The 22,843-nt window shown below is 33.3% G+C and overlaps 1 protein-coding gene across 3 annotated transcripts in view; it reads left to right on the top strand.

Annotated features, from left to right (window-relative positions):
• Nucleotides 1-22,843, top strand: part of CDH18 (cadherin 18) — a 527,119-nt gene that overhangs the window by 171,898 nt on the left and 332,378 nt on the right. The gene's annotated exons all lie outside the window — the stretch shown is intronic.

Raw genomic sequence — 22,843 nt, 5'->3', positions numbered from 1 at the left:
TTTTTTAAAGTAACAGAAATCTTTTCTTCATAAAATAATAATTGAATCTGGGGTAATCATAGTTAGTCAGAGTCTTTTTAAAGTTTAAGTTCATCCACTATCAAATTATTGCATTGCACAGGAAGTGGGTTTCTTTGGCCCACATACACTGCAGAAGTCAGAGTGCAACAAATCTGCAGAAAGCAGGAAAATTAGACCATAAAATTTATATGAAACAGAGCATTATGCTTTAAACAGCTGAAAGCAATTTAGAGATCATACACCTGAACACAGTGAGAATAGTATTTAAAAACTATCAGTTGCTAAGAAAAAGTTGGAGGACCTGATTTTTTTCAGTGTTAAGCAGAAAACCTTTAAAGCTGAACATAATACAGATGTTTTGAAATGTAGATATGAAATTAGGATTTCCGCTGTTGGTGTTTCTGGTAGTCACAGCATGCTGGTGCACAGCAACCTACTGAGAACTGCTGGTACAAAAATAATAAATTATCGGTAATCTACATATTTACTGATAGCAGGACAAGAAAAAATGAACTAAAATTTCAAGGGAAAAAAATATTTTTACATTAGGGAAAACTTCAGTATGATAATAATGAACATTCATGTTATCTAGAAGCTGGTTAGAATACTCTTTGGTGGAGATCAAAATCTACCCAGTAGGTCCACTTGTCCTAAGTAGCATGGCAGCTGCTTAAATTCACTTTTAGTCATGTTTTTTAGGTTTAATGAATGCATCTATTTTGTCTCAGTTTCACTGAATTTTATAGTTGATTACAAGTAGCGTTAGGGTAATATGGGCCCTTTGCTTTAAAAAAGTATTTTAAATATTAGACTTATTTTTTGTTGTCATTCAAGATGTTGTTTTTGCATACAGTATCTAAGTCTCCTTGGAAAAGAAATTTAAAACTCAAGTCAGATGAGCATTTAGGTAGCCAGTAAAAATGTTTATTTTCCTTTTTATTATTTGATGATAGATTTCTGGTGTGTGCTAGTTTGAAAGCGCACCAATGGGAGATCTCAAGTCAGAAATAAAATTTAACAGGAAAATTAAAATAAATGCAACAATACAGAAACACTGACAGGGTCAGAATACATCCTGATACCCTGTTGGTCACAGTGTTAGTAGCAGTCCAATTAAATGGTGGCTGCAGTCCTCTTGGAGTGACAGATGTGGCTCTCTTGAAGCTGTGATCCTGTAGAAGGTTTTGATCTTCTGAAGATCCAGTGGTGATTATGGAGCTCTTGTCCTCTGGGAATTCAGTGGATAAGGCTGCGTGTGGTGTTCTAAATCTCAGATTATATCAAGTAGGAATGCTTGGTTCCTCCCCTGAGCAGAGCATCTCACAATGGGATGATGTAATTTTGGAGTCATGCAGTGAAGCTTGATTAATAACCCATTAACAGAAGATAGTCTCTTGGACAGAGTTATAAGGGATGGGTCATGGAAGAGATAACACCGCCCTACCTGGTTTTAACAGATGGTGGTAGAATACATACTTTTGGTTACATCTTACATTGTAACCCAAGGCATGGTAGCAGACTTTCATAGGCTTTGACTTATATGTAATTTACAGACCTGCAAAACCTCAAAAAATAAAATTTATCCTTCCCCTATATCTTTGTCATGCGATAAGTCAACCTGAAAACACAGATAATATTGCCTGAGTTAGTCGTATTTTCAAAACAGTTCACAGTGTTGATTTCTACTTACCTGAGAAAAAAAGGAAGGAAAATATTTGGTTTTTTCTACTGTCTGCAATGGGATTCTAAGTCATGCTAGTTCATTCTGTTTGTGTATTCAGAGTTTTCAGACTGTTCTGAAGTCCACTCCTGAAGCTGGTAGTCTCTTCAAGGCTTTCCTGTTGGTGCATAAGTTTTCAAAGCAGTTTGTTACACAACTATATAGAATATTATGTAATTCAACATGTATCAGGTGAAAATCTTCAGAATCGTGTGAAACACTGATATATTTTTGCATGTTTTCATTTGGGCTTCACTTTCCCCACTAATATGTCTCCAAAGAACTTTTGTTGGCTTCTTAGTCAGTTTTTCCCCTTTTCTATATTTGCCAGAATTATTTATTTCTGTTGACAAAAGTTCAACTGAACATTATTTAATGTAGATGGTTTTGTTTAATTTCTATTGAACCCAAAGGCACCATGCAACATCAATAATCTGTTATGTTCTGATCTGTTTAAATACAGTGGTTTTTAAAATGTAAGCAAAAAGAAATACAGCAGTGGAAAAAAAAAAAATCCAGTAGCATCCAGTGGTCTCATTCAATAACACAATAAAATTACAGTGGAAATATTCACATGGACAGATTTGAGTTGTTCTGATACTTTAAAAGGTTTAAGGTTTTCTTATTTTTGGTTTGCTATTTTTGTGAGTTTGTTTGTTTCTTTGTTTTGTTTTTTTTTTTTTTTCCATAAAAATGGGTAGTGACTCATCACAGCATTCATACTGTCAGATAGGTTTGTGCAGTTACGAGACAGACATTATAGAGAAATACAGATGTCATAATTAGAATAGGTTGGTTCAAGTGTGTGAGAATGAAGTGGTCACTGTCTACCTCTTTTAATACATACTATATGTGTATCAGTAAATCTAGTTTATGCTTTGTTTCCTTTCTTGCTGTGTATGTGGTTTGAATAATTTAAGCATATAGGAATAAAATTGTGACCTAAAAGTTATCACCCATTCTTTTACAGAAAGCAAAAATATTACTTTCACAGCTTTGGCTTCTCATATAGCTGTCTGTGGCAGACAGACTTACATAGAGTTTGCACCAGAAGTATGCAACAACTCCCACACAGTAGTTTTTTAGACTTGCTCATGTTGCTTTTAAAAAAAAACACAAAAAACTGCTAAACAGAAATGTCAGAATTCATGTCACATTGAATTGTCACTTTTTTATTAAGATTGTGTTCTGAGACAGGGAGAAAACAGTGTGCAATATATATATATATATATAAAATTCTCTTTTTAGTCCTTAAAAGTTCCCTCTTTTAATTATTTATCTGAACATTTGTTCCCCTTCATAAGTATTGATGTTATTCCTGATAGTGTTACCTCTTAAGACATGCTGTGGTGCAACCAAGATTCTTTGATACTGTGAAATTTTCCATGTGTATTTCTGAAATGGCTGAAAACCTTCCTATGAGATGTGGGTGGGGGGAGACTTTATCCAAAATAAAAGCTGACTATTCCTAGCACTTAGGCTCCAATTGTGCTATATACCAAGGATCTATTGTTACAAATAAGAGCACCAACTTTAAATAAAATTTATTGGGTAAAAAATGAGAAATTTATGCATATGGATAAATATATATAAATTATATAAATGAATGTTTAAATTACATATTGTTTTAATGCTTATTCTTGAATAAATTAAAAAGAGACTGTTTCTTCAGAAGTTCTGTAAGATTCCTGTAAAAAAGTATTCCAGGAATCAATCATTGATTGATCTCTGACATATAGGGACAATATATCTTGCCCAGAAAGAAATACCTTTTGTTAAAAACAAAATAAAACCCACATAAATTGAGACTATCACCATCCTTGAAAATCAACCACACAACTAATTCAAAATTTTCTCATTTTTTTTAAATTAAAACTTTAGTCTAAATTCATATTTTGTTGTGAATTTTTAACCAAAAATACCAATATGCTACGGGGAGATTGTAGATGAGAATCAGATCAACAGAACAGAAAAATTCCCCATTTACTAAATCTAGGAAAAATATGAATGGGTGTGTGTATTATAGAATTACACAGTAATTTTGTAAGGATGAATGATTTTTTTTAATATAAAGAAGTTATTTCTGTGAAAATTATAACGAGATAAATGAAGAATTTTAAAATAAAATATGCTTTTGGTACATCTCTGCTTTCAGAGATTCTTGCTCCCTTTACTTTATAGTTTTGTATTCTGTGGCAATAGAATATTGCCAGGTATGGTTATTATTTCTGTCAGAAGTGTATCTTTCAATCTGATTCTGAAATGTCAGGCAGATTAAAAAAAAAATCCTAAGTGTTCATTGGGGTCTCCATTTATATACATGCATTCATTAATATTAAATATGTAGTGGTTGAAGGTATATTAAAAAAAATTATGACTTTGTCTTTAAGACAAAGATTAATGATACTCCTTTTTCATCTGTAGACACACACCAAACAATATCAATTGTCCTTTTGTGAGTATTGAGACTGGTATGTAATCATAACAAAATAAGGAATGAAAGTGATGCTGTTCACATAGTGAGTAGGATGGCAATATGACTGGAAATGGTCAATTCCACGCATTTCAATGTGTGATTGCAACATACAGAAGACAGTTGGTTGCCGTGGGTCAGTGACTGTATAAAAGCTGTAAAACTGTTAAAACTGTCTGGGCCCTAAAATCAAATGCAGACCCAACTTCACTTTTTTCAAACAGATATATGTGGTTATATAGAAGCAGTAGTAGATCCTACAAATAGGAGAAAGTGACTGGGACCACAAATTTAATAAACGTACATTGGGAGCACTAAGGAAGATTTTCATGACCACTTGAAATAAACACTAATAAATACCAGAAGCCACAAGACCATTTTGCAATCACTGCAGTCTCCGTGACTTCAGGCATTATTTGTCAACAGACATTCAGATCCCATTTAGAGGTAACTCAGATGATGTGCCTGATTTCTGGAATGCTGCCTTGATAAACCAGGTGCATGAGAGAAAAAATAGTGTCTTTACAGTCTCGCCTGTAGTTAAATCTCTGTGTCATGAAGTTCACATTTTGCAAATACTACATGGAGTCAGTAATGGAGACGAACTTTCTTGCAATATTATGGTCTCCATTGTTTCAGATTGTGGAATTCCTGTACACTGAACTTTTCTTTTCCTCTTGTTTCATTTATATGGAAAAATGTGTAATTAATCACTGGAAAGGCAATTTATTATCATAAAGACATCAGTACATACTTTCAAGTTATATCCACTCTATTTTTGTTTGTTTGTATCCACACTATATTTTGTTTTATTCAAGTCAAGTATTTATCTTCACTTATTGAAAATGCATGGGTTTTATGTTATTTTACAGTGATTTGTAGATCCAGATAGTAATAACATTTGCACTTGAGTTATATACACGAAATTTATTTTGTTCTAGCTTTCATACCATTTTACTGTTTGGGCTTACCCTTGGAAGACAAAGATTAGCTATACATATCTACTGTTGCTAGAAGTAACTTAATATTTTTTCAAGTCTTAGATGGAGTTTGCCATGGCAGAATTGAGAGAACATTACATCTTGTTCTGATTTTAAATACCTCCAACACTGTAAGGTGCTGAATGAATTCTTCTTTTCTGAGTGGTCATTAATTAGCAGGGGTTTGATTGTTAGTTTTAATGTTGTATCTATTTTTCTTTTGAAATATTTATAATGCTGTTCGTAGATCTTGTGTATCATTTCTGTCAATGCTACATTCTCTGAGTGGCAAAACTTTTTGTCTGGTATTTTCTGATAATTTCTTCACTTTTTGATTTTCAAGTGCTTCTGAGACAATGGGGTGAAATCAAGCAAAAATATCTCATTACATCAACTCACTGTGTTTATTTCAGCATATGTTGCCAAAGATATCAATGACAAAACTCAAAATGCTGTTTAAAATATTTTACAAATTACCTTTTGCTAAGTTTATAATTTTAGACCTTTTTGCTCTGGACGCTTTGTTAGGCAATTTTACAACTCAGTGTAGAAATTTTGGTTATTTGTTTAAATGTTTTGACTTAAAAATAAATGGGTAAGCCACTCCTCGCAAAGGAAGAGAGATTTTTTTTCTTTTTTTCCTGATTTATACAACTATCATTATTTTGTGGGCTTCTCTGATAATGGTGGAATGAGTGTCAAAAAAGGTATCATCAACCTATCTGTTCCTTGTTCATTTTGTTTGTTTGGTTGGATTTTTTAAATACAGCAATAACTTAATTAATATTGACTCAGTATTATGCCAAAGCTTATTCAAACCTTTTCTCAGAGTTGAGAAAAATGAGCCAAATTCATTCATAATTAAAAGCTAATTATATTTGGATGAAAATGATTTTGTTCTGTTTTGCTTGGAAATAAATATTTAGCTCTAATTCTAGTGAATGGTTATTTTAATGTTGTCTGTTCAAAAAAAATCCATCAAAACAAAACATATTTTTGCTGTTCAGTAAGGTCTGTAAAGGATAACAAGGATGAAAAGCAAAAGTGACTGAAGACAACACTTTACTTTGATCCACCACCTTATATTTGCTTACTTTCATCTTCCAGTCTAAGTGATGTTGGTTTTGAACTCAATGGTTTAACCATCAACTGTGGAACTTCTAAGGGAATCCACATGGATACATATTCCTGCATATTACCTCTTACTTCAGACTCTTTCTGAGCAACTTGTGTCTGTGCCAAGCTTTAATGCAATTCCCAATTGATGTCTAATAATCACTATTGGACAGTCCTTAGTCAAGCCCAAATATGCTTTTATGTGAGACAGACAAAGTTAAGTTATAGATCTAAATTTATTCTCTTAAACATTTTACCTTAATTTGGACTTGAATTTGATACTTTCATTTACAAAAAAACAATCACTCATTAAGAGAAAAAAAAATTTAAGGCCTTGTTAGACCAAATTATGAAAGACCTGAATGCAATTTTAGCTCTCGTCATGAAATTTCTTACTATAAATTCTCAATATGAAAACATTTTATTTTTATTTAGTAGTCCAGTGTCCTTCTGTGACAAAATTTAAAAGGCTATGGAAGAAAATATTATTTTCAAACTGTTCACAAGGATGTGCTTCATAAATTTAAAAATTTTCACATTTCCCTAAACATGAATGTACTCTGAAACATCAGATATAACTGGGAGCATTAAAACAAACTATTGGTTGGCAAGTTGGCAAAAATCCTATTTCAGGTTAAATGCAGCAAGGATTTACATGATGCTGACTTCTTTTCTGATACTTAAAAGGAAATTCTAGAGATCTATGTCTCTAAGTCAGCAATGCACTTGATACAATGTACTATAGGAAACAATTAGAAGGAAAAAAATATTATAATGTTATAAAATAGAGAGAAATGGCTTAAGGTGAGGCAATATGTTTTGCTTTAAGAATAACTACTCTGGTACAAAGTTAATAGTATTGTTCCTTATTTAGGAGATCACTAATATTTTATTTAATGACTGCCTCCATAACAAGAAGTGTGAACAAAGGTTCATAAAGTATTTTCAGATATTTTAGCTAGAAATGTGACCTGAGATATCATTTGAAGAGTGATAACCCTGGAGTTTGAAACAATTGCAGTGTAATGAATAGGAAAAAAAAAAGTTCTGCTTCTTAAAATTAGAAACAATCACATTTTAAAAAGTCAACCATATCAGCAGAAGAGGTAGAGAAATACAATGCTTACCTTCCTGTCTAAGTTAGGTGTTACTATCTCTATATTCAGTTGTAAAATGATTATCAGATAAATGAACATCCGTCTTTCCAGTTGAGTCTTTTATTATCCAGCCAAGAAGAATTATGGCAAAGGGGTAAAATATCTGCTCTCCTTTGATACCTTGAGAGTAACCAACTTTTTTTTCATGTTATTTTCTCCCCCTGTTCTGTTGAGCAGGGGGAATGGGAGAGTGTCTGGGTGAGTGCCTGGTAGCTAGCCAAGGCAAATTCATCACAGGCCATCAAGCTATAAAAAATATCTGATTGATTTTTGTTCCAGCTTTGTCAATAGTTTAAAATACAATTAAATGCAGTAATATATATATATAGCATAAATCTAAGTATTCAGGAAAAACATAAATACTAGGCATTGTGATATTTTTAATGACCATCAAAGTTAGATTTTGGTCCCCTTTGTTAAGTAACTGAAGGAAGCACAACAGATTTTTTTAGTTTTTTCCACCCTCTGCTACCTTTTTCTCTGAAACTCAGCCTCTTAAATCTTTATCAATACTAATGATGACAGAGTATATTAAATCTTCCAGCCTGTTGCACCATATTTGTCTGAGAATAGTACATAACTTCAGAAGCTGCTTTTTCTAAAGAAAGTAGAGTGAATAACCCATTGTGAGCCCCTGGAAAGTCTGCTGAGTGAAGCAGTGCTACCCAGCTGTCCACAGGACAACTGCCAATTTGTAATCTCTGCTGATTTTTAAAATTTATCTGAATGGTCTATTGTAGCGTTGCAACTGAGGAAGAAGGTATATGGGAATCCACTGTTAGAAATGGTTTTTATACATAAATAACAAAAGACTGTTCACGTAAGAATGAACAAGCAGCTATTATAAGCTCTGATATGTCCTAGCTAATACTCTTTGAGTAGAAATGAATTCAGACTAACTTTCACAGAGGACAGATACTAACCCTGAAAATGACAAGTATATGAGCTGTGACAAATGAGAATAGAGATGCTCTTCTTTGCTTTAAGTAAGCAGAAGGAATACAGCAGTACTCATGATTTGCTATGTGATTTTACTGCTGTTTTATGAAAATACTTTAGTCAAAGGCTGAAAGAACTTTGCAAGCAATATGTCCACATTAATTGAGATGTATCATAACCCACCATTACACAAGAAGGACGTGGACCTGTTGGAGTGAGTCCAGAGGGGGGCCATGAAGTTGAGCACAGGATTGGAGCACCGATCCTATGACGACAGGCTGAGAGAGCTGGGCTTTTACAGCCTGGAGAAGAGAAGGCTCCAAGGAAACTTTACTGTAGCCTTCCAGTACCTACAGGAGCTCTACAAGAGAGCTGATGTGGCATCCCGGATTTGGGTGTAGATTAGGGGTTCTAATCTTTGTTAGCTAGCCGAATTCTGTGTACCCCTGCGCACCCCTCATGTTTCTTCCCCCTGCCCCTGCGGCAATCGACTCCGGGTCTCTTACTGCTGGTGCTTCAGCCCCTCACTCCTGTAACCACTCCCCGTCCCATCTAGAGACTTCGGTGTCTGTCATCCCGATCCTGCAACCCCGTTCGTCCCAAAGTCCAGGGTCTGCCCCTGTTGCATCCCCGCTGGTCACCGTGGTCCTCATCATCACCACGGCACCTGTCCCCATTGGGTGGGAGGGCTTCTGCTCTCCTCGCCCTGCCCCAAATAAAACCCTGCGCCTCCCGAAACTCAGGGCCATTTTCCCCCACATGGGCACTGGAGAAAAAGAACAGGACGCCACAAGCTGAAGAGGGACAAGGGTGTCTATGCTAGGACAAAGGACAATGTCTTTAAACTGAAACAGGGTAGATTTTAATTAAATATCAGAAATAGATTCTTTAATGTGAGAGTGGCAAGGCACTGGAACTGATTACACTGGAGAAGTTGTGGATGCCCCAGCCCTGAAAGTGTTCAGTGCCAGCTTGGATGTGGCTCTGAGTGACCTGGTCTAGTGTAAGGTATCCCTGTCCATGGTAGGGCCATTGGAACTAGATAATCTTTAAGGTTCCTTCCAATCCAAACCATTGTCTAATTCTATGATTACTTTAATTAGTATTTAATGAATGTTTTAACATGCACATTCCCTTTTTATTTAATTCTTTATGCTTTAAAAGTTAATGCGAATATTAACTGCTGCCAAGTAATCTGCTCTTATTACCTAATCATCTGTAAGAGAAAATTAATTTTCTTAATGTGACAGATGTAGCACTTTACTATATTCAAAAAGAGTTTCTTTGCATACCAAGTCCTGTAGCAGGTTTGCCCTGTAAACACCCAATGCACTATATCTGTACAATCATATCCTTACCAGGATAGTGTAACAAAACTGGTCTTGGGGCATGTTTCACTTTAAAATAATGTAAACACTTTTTAAAAAGGCCACGTTTTCTTTTTGTAATCATCTTTCTTAATATTGTAGCAAGCAGCAAAAAAAAAAAATCTCTTACCATAATTTCAAGTCTGAGTTACATTTAGGTGTCAGCTCTAATTGCTGAGGAGCAAGAATATTCTGAAAGAAGCCGGTCAAACCCCAGCTCACACAAAAGAATACAAAATCAATAAAAGAAAATATGGACGTAAATGAGACATGGCATAGTGAGGTAAGAATATCTGGCCTGTTGGCCTTTGGAAAAGAAAACATAATTTGTGTTGGACAAGAAAGACTGACATCAGAAAAGGAGTTGCATCTGATGTATCTGGGAAACAATACAGAACTCTAAATACCATCAATAAGTTGGGTGAACTGGGAAGAAAAAAACCAGAAAAACTGAGAACTCATTAAGTAGATTTTTTTTAATGAGAACATCAGTGTAAGGCTTTATATATGAGAAGATAAAAAAAATTGAATAGCTGAGTAATATTTTTTTTGTTTTCTTCTATTAGTGAATTGAGGAACACCTTCTGATATTTTCCTGTAATCCCAGACCTAAAATCCACTGAAAGAATACTTTTCTTTCTGGTATCTGAGATGGGTGCTAAATTCTTCAAGTCTGTTAAATGTCTTTCATTTTAAAAAATAAAATTTACTTCATCCATTTCACAAATAAGGGAAAGCTGTATTGATTATCAAGCCTTTGAAGAGTGACAGTGAACACTGTAATTGTTGATTAAAAAGTTTTTCTGCATGTAATTATGTCTGAAGTAGCTTCTTTCTAACAAAACATAAAATTCACAAAGTGCAAAGAGGAAAATAAAAAGGGAGAGAATGTTCTCATTTAGCATTCCCAAAACCAAACATTTTTTATATTTCAAATAAAATTGTGGCAGTGGCTTCATGTTTTATTCTTTTTTTCTTAAAATGTATGTTTTCCTCTGAGTGCCTTATTTTGCCTGAGAAGGACATGGCATGCTAGAAAAAAATTATTTTGTAAAATTAATTCATATGTAACCAACAAATACTTTTCTACATAAGGACACTAAGCTCAATGAATAGTGTGTTCATGAGTGGAATTTTTAGGGTAGGTAGCAACTCAACTCTTCATAGCAGACCCTGGAATTTTCCAGGTGAAGGTCTTACCAGAGTTCTTTGTGAAATTTCTTTCAGGCTCAGCAGAATATCAATGCAGAAGGGTGTTATCCTGTATCACTCTTACGTGATCTGAATGTTTTCTGAGTTCTTTATGTAGAAGGGGGTTAAAGCCATAGAGTAGAAGTGGGAAGTTACCTTGCTTTCAGCTTAAGAATTGGTGAAAGCATCAAAGAATGAGTGAGTTGAAGGACTCTCTCCAAGACTGGTAGAGATTGATTCATGCTCTAAACAGGACACGTTGTTTGCAAACTGAAAAAGCTAGGTTGTGATGTAAAGAAATAGGAATGCGGGAGGAAAGTGCTATAATTTTTTACCACTTCTGAAGGACTTCTGAATAAATGAGTATGAGGTGCTTTGCTCTTTTCCAAGAATTTCTTGCTGATGTTTGGATTACATTGTGTCCTAGACCTCAAACATTTCTTACAAAGTAGCTTTGTAAGCTACTATAAAACAAAAAATTCCTTTGTATCATCAGAAACTTCAAGAAGAAATGTTTTCAATCCTTAAATGAAGTGAAACATTCATTTGAAGTGCATTTTTCAGAGTATTTATTCCATCTAGAAAAATAGTAATTAGCATTGCTTTTTATGATCAGGCTTTTTATTTTATACTGCATGTATTTCACAGATAAGTATTTGTGTAGTGGAACACAAACAAACAAAATGCTTTGTATTATCCTACCACATGAAAGATGTTTAGTGCTGTGATCCTAAACTGAAGTTGAGACTGAAACTTATTCATTTTTAGTTGGTTTAGTTGTATTTCCATGTGAACCATTCCACCCTCATCTTCCTTTCCATCTGCTTTCCCACTCTTTCATCTACTTTTATCACCTAAAATGTAGCAATGAGAAACTTAATTAAAAAAAAAAAAAACAAACCACAAACTGAACCATAAAAAAGCGGAGAAGTGGAAAAGTAGATCAGATAAGAAAACAATGGCTTCTTTTAGGCTTTTTCTGTGCTTTGTCCAGAAGAAGTCAGAATTGTGGAATCTAAGATGGCATTAGGTAATAAAAATAATTCTGGTGTATCTTTAAAACCGAACAATGGTGATAGCTACAGTTGTTTCTAAGAAATGTGAAAATGCAGAAAATAAGATATCTTCTGCAGACACAATTAAACCATACTACAGTGTGATCCATGGTCACAGATCCACAGGTTGTTTGATTAAGGTGGAAAAACAACTAGTTTTATTTGCTGAAATTTACCTAAGGAAGACACACCTTCTTGTGGTGCTGGATTTGAAAGAAATGGCTTTGTGTATTACCAACAGAATCTTAGCACCTCTTTTAGTTACAAAAAAATATGACAGATCTGGCTGAAAAAGAGCATAATTTTGTTTAACATCACTGATGCTTCCTAAAAACCTATCGTAATATTAGTGACCATTTTATGTTATAGGTTAAACATTTCTAGCCAGCAAAGAAAGCACAGACAGAATATTAATAAGATTTGTGATCACAGCCTAAAACTGGTATGTTTGACTTTGTGAGAAATTACTCTATATATAAATTAGAAGAGAACTATAATGAATATTTTCTTACAGTTAATTGCTCAATTTCATTAATACACAATAGAGGGGAGTATGAAAGAGATTCATCATTTGATCTTGAAGGTTGTGTAATCAAAGTTTTAAAAATTTTCCCCTCCTTCTTAAACAGTTACAAATTTGCAGGTGATATTTCATTTTGAAAGCATTGAATGCCACAAAATAATGACACATGCCCCTACATGATGATTATACTTTGGAGATGAAGATATCTTCAATTATAGCTCATATAATAGAAGTTATATTCTTTAATTGAAAGGTACATGCCCAGAGACTCTTTTGGCAATGAAGGAATTTTCTTTTTTTTTTTTTTTTCTCCTCTACTTTTAAAATTAGGAAAATTTTACTTTTGTAGTTATTACTGAAATACTAAATATTGTGCGTTTTATACAGTGCTTGTAGTCATGTTTCAAACGGTCACTTGTTACCAAAAAACCCCTCCACAAAGCAACCCGCTTTTTTATACTTTATTGGCAAGGGTAATTTCCAAGAAATATATAATATTTTAAGTGAATGAAAATATTTCATTAGGCAGCATGTAAACTGAGTGGTTTACTGTCACAGGTAATAGTACCTAGGAGGTTTCTAAGTAGATATGAGGACGTGTGTGAATGAAAGCAGAAAAAGCTCTACCAGTCTTTGTGTGCAGATTGATAAATTTGTGCATCACTGATATGTGGAAGAGATTACAGTTGTAGAGCTAAGTGTGGCTGTTGGATGCATTATGGGCTCCTTCCTAGCATTACCTTCTGAAACTCTTCTGTATTATTAATTTTTTCAGTACTATATGCATTACTGATCTTTCCCATACTGCATGTCTCACATCCCAGATTTTATGGAAATTATGGAAATAAGTGTTAGAACTGGCATTACTACTGAGTGAGCTAGATGGTATCTTGTATGAAATGGGTTGTTGCTCTGTTGGTTTATTAATAGATTGATATTATTATAAAGAGAATAGAAAATGTTTCCTAAACCAGACTTTGCACATCTGACAGTGGCTTTTCCTTGCCCTAGTCTTCCACAGATGTAAAACATAATGATATTTTTAAGAGGATTAGCTAGTTTTTCCTCTGTAACTGATAATTTGACAGTCGCAACAGAAAATCTAAGAATGAGAGTTCAGCACAATATGATACAAAAAATATTGGAGTATATATTTTGTATTTTAAGAATTCTATGTCATTATCATTGTCCTTGAAGTTTGTCAGATACAGAAACTCAAAAAGATCCAGAATTTACTTCATGCCATATGGTTGTAAATTACCAAAATGGATGACGTTTTGAATATTGGATTGATATTTTGTGAATTTGATGTTTACACTTCATTAAAAGAGCTATATTTGCCAAATATGTCTCTGTCATTAATCTGTTTCGGAAAGATTTGCTCTGTTCCCATCATTAATTTATCTGACTTAAAGATGTATAGGGCACCTGTTTCATTTAATGGCAGAGATTGCACTCGAGAGGATATAAATAGTTTGATAGATAAAATTTTACACTCTCCAGTTTTTGAGGCATCCTTTTTTTTTTGGTCTGCAACTATGTGAAATGTAGGGACTACCTGGCAGTACTGAGTACGATAGGCTTGATTGCAGTTCCCCTTATAGCTGGAAACAGGGTTCTCAAATCTCCTCTGAATAGTCATAGAATAGAGATTGTGAGAGATATTATGAGTTTATGGATAAAAATGTGATCTTCTTCTATTTCTATTACTATTTCAGTTGAAAATTTGTGAAAAATCTTATTTCTTCTAGATTCACTACTATGATGTATAGCTTGATTTTCATGTCTGTTGTTTTTCTCTTTCATTCAGTAATAGTGATAGAAAAAAAAAAAAACTTTTTAAAAATGGAAGAAAGTTAATCTCTACGTGTTTATATTCAATGTTCAGTGTGTACCTGACTGTCTTCTGGTGAAACAGCTCTCCCAACAGCTCAGTTTTCACTGCTGTGAGATTTGTCTGCTCTTCCAGAGTGTTTTTTGTAGTTGGCCTTACGGCGTCTCTAGATGAACATTTCCGTTTGCTGTTGCTCTCATTCTCCAGCACTGCCTGCCCCCCTATCTCCAGCTGAGCTTGGTTTTCCTCACTTCTACAGTTAAGTGCTCTCACTTTACAAAAGATTACTGTGTCTCTATGGACCATGACCTGCTTGCACCAGGCTTCCATACATGCCATTTGCCCAAGGAAAATTATTCATGTATATGAACATTTGGAAATATTATCTTTACTATTTTATCAGCTATATTTGAGAGTGTGCTATGTTCTGAATTAATTCGAAATGTAAACTGAGTAATGCATGTGCTTCTCAATATCACAATGCAATATTACTCTAGCATCTTCTTTGTATAACTGCATTTTATTAATTTTAACAAAAAAGTTAAATTTTCACTTCTTTTGCTTAATAAAATTAATTCCAGAGTAGTTAATTTTACTAGATTTCAAAGGATTTTACTCAGAACTTCAAATAATTATAATTTAAAATATGAAGGTAAGCCTTTAAAACAATTTTATGAAGTTAATATTTAGATGCAATTATGAAAACATTTTGTTGGCCATTATTACAGTATAGTAATGAAGAGAGCAGTATATTCACAGTAAGCATGTCAAGCCTGAAAGTGATCATGAAGTTTTTGATAGACAGAGAAGCAATTTCTTGTTGGTTTTTTTTATCTTTTTCTTTTTTTTTTTTTTTTAGATGGTTGGTATTGGTGCTCTAATTGTATATTGTTCTGACTGATTATTCACATTTTTACTGACTTTTCAATAATTATAATAATAGGGTTAAAAGGAACACTTCTCAAGTGATTGCAAGGAGGACCAGGACAATGCCACCTTCAAATTAGAAGTACTGAAACATAAGTTCAGTTGATTTACCCTTCAGCTAAAATAAGAAGGTAACCATAGATTTGATATTCGGTCCTGTGTAGAATACATGATCAAACTAAATATAGAGACAGAATTCTAATTTATATCATCTGTATTTCAGGTTCCTTTATCTTTCCTATATATCAATACAAGGAGAATGTAATATAGTCATCATTTATTTCTATATTAGTATTTCTTTAGTATAGATACTACTTTTCAATTCATTGTAATGTTTAAAGTCATTTGAAATTTGGTTTATAGGGTGTTTTTTTAAGTTTTTCAGATGAACACTTGGATACTTAGAATGACAATTTGTGTCTTATTGCAAGAACTCTTGTTTAAATTTTGTATTTTAAAAAAACCTAAAAGTTTTTGGTTTTTTTTTTTTTTTTTTTTTTTTTTTTTTTTTTTTTTTACATTATACCTTACACTTCTGGGTTTGATTTTGTTTTTTTTTTTTTGGGGGGGGGGGTTTAGTTGTTTTTTTTTTTTCTTTTTCCTCCTTTTCCTCTTTCTTCAGTTGGAAAATTTGGGGGCAAAAGGTAGATAAAAAAATAGATGAGGAAAGGTATTTAAAAGCTTGAAAAAGCAGAGAGATAAAAATGGTTTTGTTGGACATAACATTTTAGGTTGTAGATGGAAATCACACAGACACAAAACTGGTCAGTAATTAAGGCAGGAATCTCAGAGTCAGTTTCAAGTTCTGTACTCTAAGTCAGAGAGAATGAGGATCAGAACCTGGATTTTTTGAACTATTTATCAAATTTGGTTTTCAAATTTTTGTGTTCATACTGTGTGCTTTTCCCATCAAAGTAGTCCTTGCTTCTGACCTTTTCATTTTGTACAGCATTATAATGATTATATTGAGCAATAATCAGGAAAAAGACAACTTTATGTTCCAGTGATTAAGAAATTCCCAAAGTAATCGAGATGCCTATTAAATTTGGCATACCAAAAGTGACAGGCAAGTGTTTGAAATCAGAGTCCTTTGCAGGACACTTTACTGCCTCAAACCCTGTCAGTTTCTGGAGTTGCTTCACTTTTGTGCTTATTGCACTGAACTTATAAAGTTCAGAAGCTCTTTTTGTTGTTGTTTTCTGGGTGGTTTTCTTGGTTTTTTTTGTTTGTTTTGTTTTGTGTTTTCTTTTCCCTTTTTTTTAAAAATAAGGCTTGAATTTTAGAGCTACTTCAGGATATGGCCAACAACTGGATGTACTATTTGCTTCCTGTGATCATAAGCTTTATGTTACAACATACTGTACTTTAAACAGAAAAAAACCTCCACCATACTCTATGCCTATTTTGAGTGGTCTTCCTGTCTAGCAAAAATTTTACTTGCTACATGGAGGGTTTTACATTTTGTAATGGAAATATGTTTAAAATTATAATCTGAGTCACTAGGAACCCTTCCTCCTCAATATTTTTACCTTCTCATACTTTTCTTTAAACAAAGTTCTTCTCTAACTTGCACAGCATACTTGACAAAGACTGAAAACAAAACCAGTGTAGGAGCAATCACAGCTTACCTGTGATTCTGCTGTAACTATATATATAGTGTGCTACACTTACCATCTATGTGTTTCTAACTACTGAAGTATTTTATTTATCCCAAGAGAGCAAAGAACAATAAATTAACAACCTTACTAATCATGATTGTGACATGTGAATGAGGCCACAGTGAAATAAGTCATTGGTAATAATCAGCTCAACTTTTTATACATTTCCAGGTTTTTTTTTATTATGACACATCAATAATGAGAACAACAAACATTTGATATTTTTTTACCTTAATCTGCATTAAGTTACATCATTGTGCCTGGCCTCCACTGAAGCAAGAAAACAAGCATGTGAGGAGCATGAAAACCAGCTTCCAGCACAGCAACCAATGAAAAGAGAATAGCTTACACTGCCAGAGGGAAGTGTTTGGATTACTTGGTTCTTCACCCTGGAGAGTTGGGGATTTTTTGCTTGAGTTTTGTTTTGTTTTGCTTTTGAAAAAAATACTTGCATTTGAGAATGAACAAATTGTATGACTATAGAACCTGCTGGCAAGCTGACAAAGGGTAGCAACTCTACAGGCAGAGCTCAGATAAGAAGAAAAATATTCAGTAAGGCTTTCTATTGAGATGTTTGTGTTTGCTTGGAATTCTGTGCATGTCTGGTTTTGTTTCAGTTTCCAGGAGGCTTATTTTATGTAACAGAACTTCTGCCTGAGAATTCAAAGATCATAGAGTAATGAAACTTATAGATCATTTGTGATAGGAAGAAAAATCACGGAGTTCAGAGTCTCAAATTGCCTTGTTTTCCAAGCTGTGGGTGGAAAACAATAGGCATTTCTACCCTTTCTTTATCAGTAAAATGAAGAGATGAAAATCAGCTTCTGCCAACATTGGGAAAAGCCAATTTAGTGTTTCTGCTCTCCATTTCCTGTAGGGTATTTCATTTTGCTGTTGCTGCAAAGCCCCAGTCTTTCTGTAAAATTATAAATAGTTTTGTAGTTGTTGATTTTAAGCTACTGAATTATTTTTTTTTTTAACTTTTACTTTCTGCTATGCTTGATCTGCTATTAAAACTAGTTGTCTTCCTGGTATGAACCATTTTATATCATTGTCTTGCATCCTGCATCATCTGATATATTCCTTGTTTTTTTTTAATTCATGTAGTTCAAAGTAGCTTTTAAGTGTATTTTTGTACCTGTTCACTCAGACCAGCAAAACATTTAATCTCTAAATGGAATCTACTATCAAAACACAGATCAAAGATTTGGATGGTTGAAGTCATCATCATCAATATACAGAATATCAATACATCATCAATATACAGTGTTCACAGTTCCTTGTCAAAAAAGAAAAAAGGTATTTATGTATTTAATGGATTGGATTTGCTAGATTTTTGCTGTCATCTCTGCTTTCTACACCAGCCAAAAAAATTAAAGAAAAGAAGTGGGGAGTGGAAAAAAGTCAATGTTTTTGACATAAATGTTGTTTTTATCCATGTTTGGAAAAAGAACCCATGCTTTTTATGCTGAAATAGTAATACTGGAGGTCGTTCTTTCAGAAGAAAAGCTTTCCATTCAGTTTTGCAATTTCCTTTTCTTCCAATACACTGCCAATACTTCCAATTGACTGCCAATACTTTGCATGACCTTTGCCTAGAAAACAAAGCTGGTTTTTAGTCAGATTTAATTAATTTAATTTGATCATATTGTCTCTTGGCCCCACTCATGATAAAATCCTGGATCTCTAGCGATAACTTTTTATCTGGCACTGTAGATGTTTAGTGTTTGTGACAATGACTGACTTATTCCCAGGGATGATTTCTGGAGTAAGTGGTAGTAAAAACAGACACAGTATTTTGAAAGTTTGCTGAAGACCTTTGTAGAAGCATATCTTAGTCCTGTTCCTCATATGATTCGGCTTGCTCTTCCTTTCTTGAGGCAACAAAAAGAATGTGTTATGGAGATACATATATTTATTTAGACATTGCATTAAATTTTCAAGTTAGCACACTTCTGGGAGTTTGTGCTGACTAGCAATGAGGTGGCAACAATTTTTATTATGCCTCTGTAATCAATATAATATGTATTTTTGTAATGTATACAATACATAGAGTTCTTGTTCCATTTTCCTGAATCATATGTCTCTTAAAAGAACTTATCTCTTAGGAAATGCTCTTTCTCCAACTGGGTGATTATTCTTGTTAATCTTTGAGGCTTTACTGTCTACAATAAGGCCTGTGGTAACCTATGTATGTCGCATGCTATTTGGCATATAATCAAGCTTTGGTATTTCCATGCTGAAAGAAGAGAATTTTAGATGTAGATGCTCAACCTTTGTGTGTAGCTCTTCACAATATTGAGCAGTGAATGTTTATAACTGTTAATTATGTTTTTGTCCTTTAAAAAAATTGACAGTAATCCAGACATTTTCTTCCCTTTGCTCTATCAGTAACATGATATAGTTATTGTAGTGTATCTGAAGCAAAAGCCAAAGACTTTAAACAGCACTATGAAAATGCTTCATCTGAGCAAACAATGTGTTCATGATGCTAATACATTGTTTTCTGTGCTTCAGACTGTAAATTACATTAATTACCCAAAATGAGTTTGCTGTTGAAATCCTGATTGTCAAATCTAAATTGATTTTAATTGCTAACTGCTCTGACAGTATAGACTGGTAACTTCAAATAATATTATTATTTTCTCTCTAAAATGGGAAGTTTTAGAAGCCTCTTTGGATATCTTTTTTAAAGTATATAGATTGAGTATTTCAGCAGTAATATTAACTTTTCTGTTCTGCTGACAAAATCTGTGGCTTTATTCTGGAAACTTTGGTTACTTTAATAATGAGGACACTTACTGATCACAAAACATCTGAGGCTGACAATTTTTATGGACTGATAATCCTATTTTTATAGAGTTGGATTATGATTAACTTTTCAATATTGTTGATGAGCACTGAAAAGGGTTTTTCAGGGAAAAAACACATTCCTTGATTGAATCATGGTCTGGCTCCCTGTAAATGTGTCCCTCTGCAAAGTTAAAATATGGTTTTGGCATGTCTGTCTTGTGTAATGAGCTTCCTTCTGAGATCTCTGAAACACTGGTGATACACAAACTTATTAACCTGGGGAGGAGCTAAACTGGTTTATATCAAAATGTGCCTGTGGTGGTCTCCCATTTGAAAAGTTAAAAGTGTATGAGGCTGTGATTTTGCTGAATAACATTTGTGAGAAAGTGACATGACATGAAATGATTGACATGACATGACATGACATGAGCACAGAAGTACAAATACAGCGTAAGATTTGTCAGACACTGTCAAACTAATATTACATGGGAGCAACTACCATATCTCTGGCAGTGACAATTTTGTAGCAATTATGGAAGAATATAAGAAAAGAACATGGACTAAGGGATCTTCCTCATATGTTGTCTTCTACTAATTAGCTTATACTAACTTCTGTAGTTCATACATTCTTAGGCTTCTATGAAAAATATCCATTCCATTAAGATAGTGCTGTCCTTATGAAGTTGCATGCATCTGTGCTTTTGACCTCCTAAATATCTTGTGGCAATGAGACCTATATTAGCAATCTCAGATTTAATCTGTTTCTTCTGGAGCAGCTTCATTGTTTCAGTGCCTTCTTGCCTTCTGCTGCAGCTTGATAATTGGGATAAACCCAGTATGAGATTCTCAAATATATTTTGTAAATTCCAGGATTTGATATGTATGTTTTAGAGTATGGGTTATAAATTATAACATTTATTTAGGATGATTTCATAATTAATAAAAGAGGCATAAAATAAATAAATATTCTGAGGTTAAAAAATCATTAAAACAATAAGGGAATAGTTTTAAAACAGGTGTAGGACTTAGGAGTTTAGATTCTCATAAAGTGCTGCTTCTAGTTTTTGACATAAATATATGTTCTATGAACATCTTATAAAAATTGTATATACTTTTGGTTTTAGATAAATAGTTCTAAGGAACAAAGATTTAATGAGTATTTAAAAAAAAAGGAGGAAAATTGCAAGAGAGTATACATGACTTCCATACTTTATGGCTGGAAAGGTGTTACTGAATGAAAACCAATCAGAGGGAAAGAATGTCTTACATCTTAAAGTAAGTATTGGTAAAAAGAGAGGCAAAAAATCTAGATGAAAGTGAACCCATGTACATTCTTTCATTCAAGGTTTAATATTGAAAAGAAAAAAAGATGTTTCATTGTCTTTTAATTAAGAACTTGTAAACTTGCATTGCTTTTGCTATACAGCAACTGTATGCTGTATACTTGCCTTTGCAGGGAGTAAATAAATCCAGAATATGTGAACATATTCCTAAGGGTCTGCAGAAAAGAATTTACCAAAAAAGTGTTTAGGACCTCATGTTGATGCTTATGTTCATTTATTCCTCCCTGAGTGTTTCACAGATCAATGCTGTGTTTTGTGTTCCTGGAATATATCATAGTTTTTATTACATTTAGATTGTGATTGCAGTTAGAGATTGCAACAAGAGAAGAAAAAAATTGGAACAATTCCTGATTTTATTGTTTTTAGGACTGATGATCAGATTTTTAAAAGGAAAGCCATTTAAATGAGTGAGTGGTTCAAAGGAAGATAAAACATTAATTTCAATACAGCATGGGTGTTTTTTGCTTTCCCAGTCAATACAAGATTTTTTAAATTAATATTTAACTTTAAATAACTTTCAAAATACATGTAAGTTATTCCATTATATGCAGGACATGAATGCTGACATAGAAAAAATATTTTGTCCACCTCTCATCAGACTCTTTGGCATCCTATCAATTTAGGTTGAAAACCATCTTGGCACAGGCTCAAAGGAATACTTAAGCTCAATGAAATGTGAGTTTTGATTTCGTGTCTTATGTACTGGCACTGCATATTGGATTGGAATTCTTGTGGAACATGAGTCAGTGTGTAGGAAAACAAAACAAACACAGCAGCACTACAACTGAGCTGTGCTTCACCTTCCATTTTTTTTAAACATCATTATGTGCCATTAAATGGCTGCAATGCCACTCTGTGCTAGCTATTTTCAACAATTAGGTTTTTTTCCCTGCATTTTATGTGTTTTTTATCTTTTACTTTTTACTCTTGCAGGTATATTTTAACATGGAGAGTTGTTGATTGAATACTCTTCAACAAAAAAACCCAATAAAATTCTAATACTAAATTATCCTAAAATGAAACCACTATAAAGAAAAGAACTTTCATCTGAACTAGCTCATATCACAGAATGGCTCTTCTCTGGAGCAGGAAAATGTAATAAGCACTATTGTTTTCCAGTACAGAAAACAACCCAAAGATGACTATTTCAATGGAACTATAAATGGAGAATAATGGGAATATCATTAGCCATAAAAGTACCTATTACTGATGACACTTCAAGCAGGATAGGCTATTTTAAAGATTAATTCCTAAAACTGCATACATTACTTTTTAACTAACTCCATTAGGGCATTCAAATATGTTCCTGAGGGTTTGGAACAAGGAGTAAAACTAAAATAGTTATGGCATGTTGAAGAAAAAAAATTGACAAGTTTTTTAATTAATTTTACTGAAAACAACCTCTCTAAGTAAATAAAGTTTGCAGTTATTTTCTAAAAGCTAAATTTAGTTATAAAAGTAATTGTTTTATACCAAACATGGCGGTTTTAAAGTACCTATTTAAAATGTATGTATGGAAAATTTACTGCAAATGGGTTTTTAAAAAAAATTATCATTTTTTTATTGCTAATTTTTTTTTCTCCTACAAATTGTGAACTTCTGTGCCTATTTGATTTGCTCCCATTGAAAGAGTTACTGAGCAAATCTTACTTTATAATTATAATAAAAATATTATTATATTAAAAAGGCAAAATTAATGGCCATCTGTTCTGATCAAAAATACGATCTCACTTTATCTCATATATA

The sequence above is a fragment of the Anomalospiza imberbis genome, chromosome 1, assembly GCF_031753505.1.
Source record: "Anomalospiza imberbis isolate Cuckoo-Finch-1a 21T00152 chromosome 1, ASM3175350v1, whole genome shotgun sequence".
NCBI lineage: Eukaryota > Metazoa > Chordata > Aves > Passeriformes > Viduidae > Anomalospiza > Anomalospiza imberbis.
Note: the sequence above shows the minus strand (reverse complement) of the source record. Positions and strands in the feature narration are given on the sequence as shown.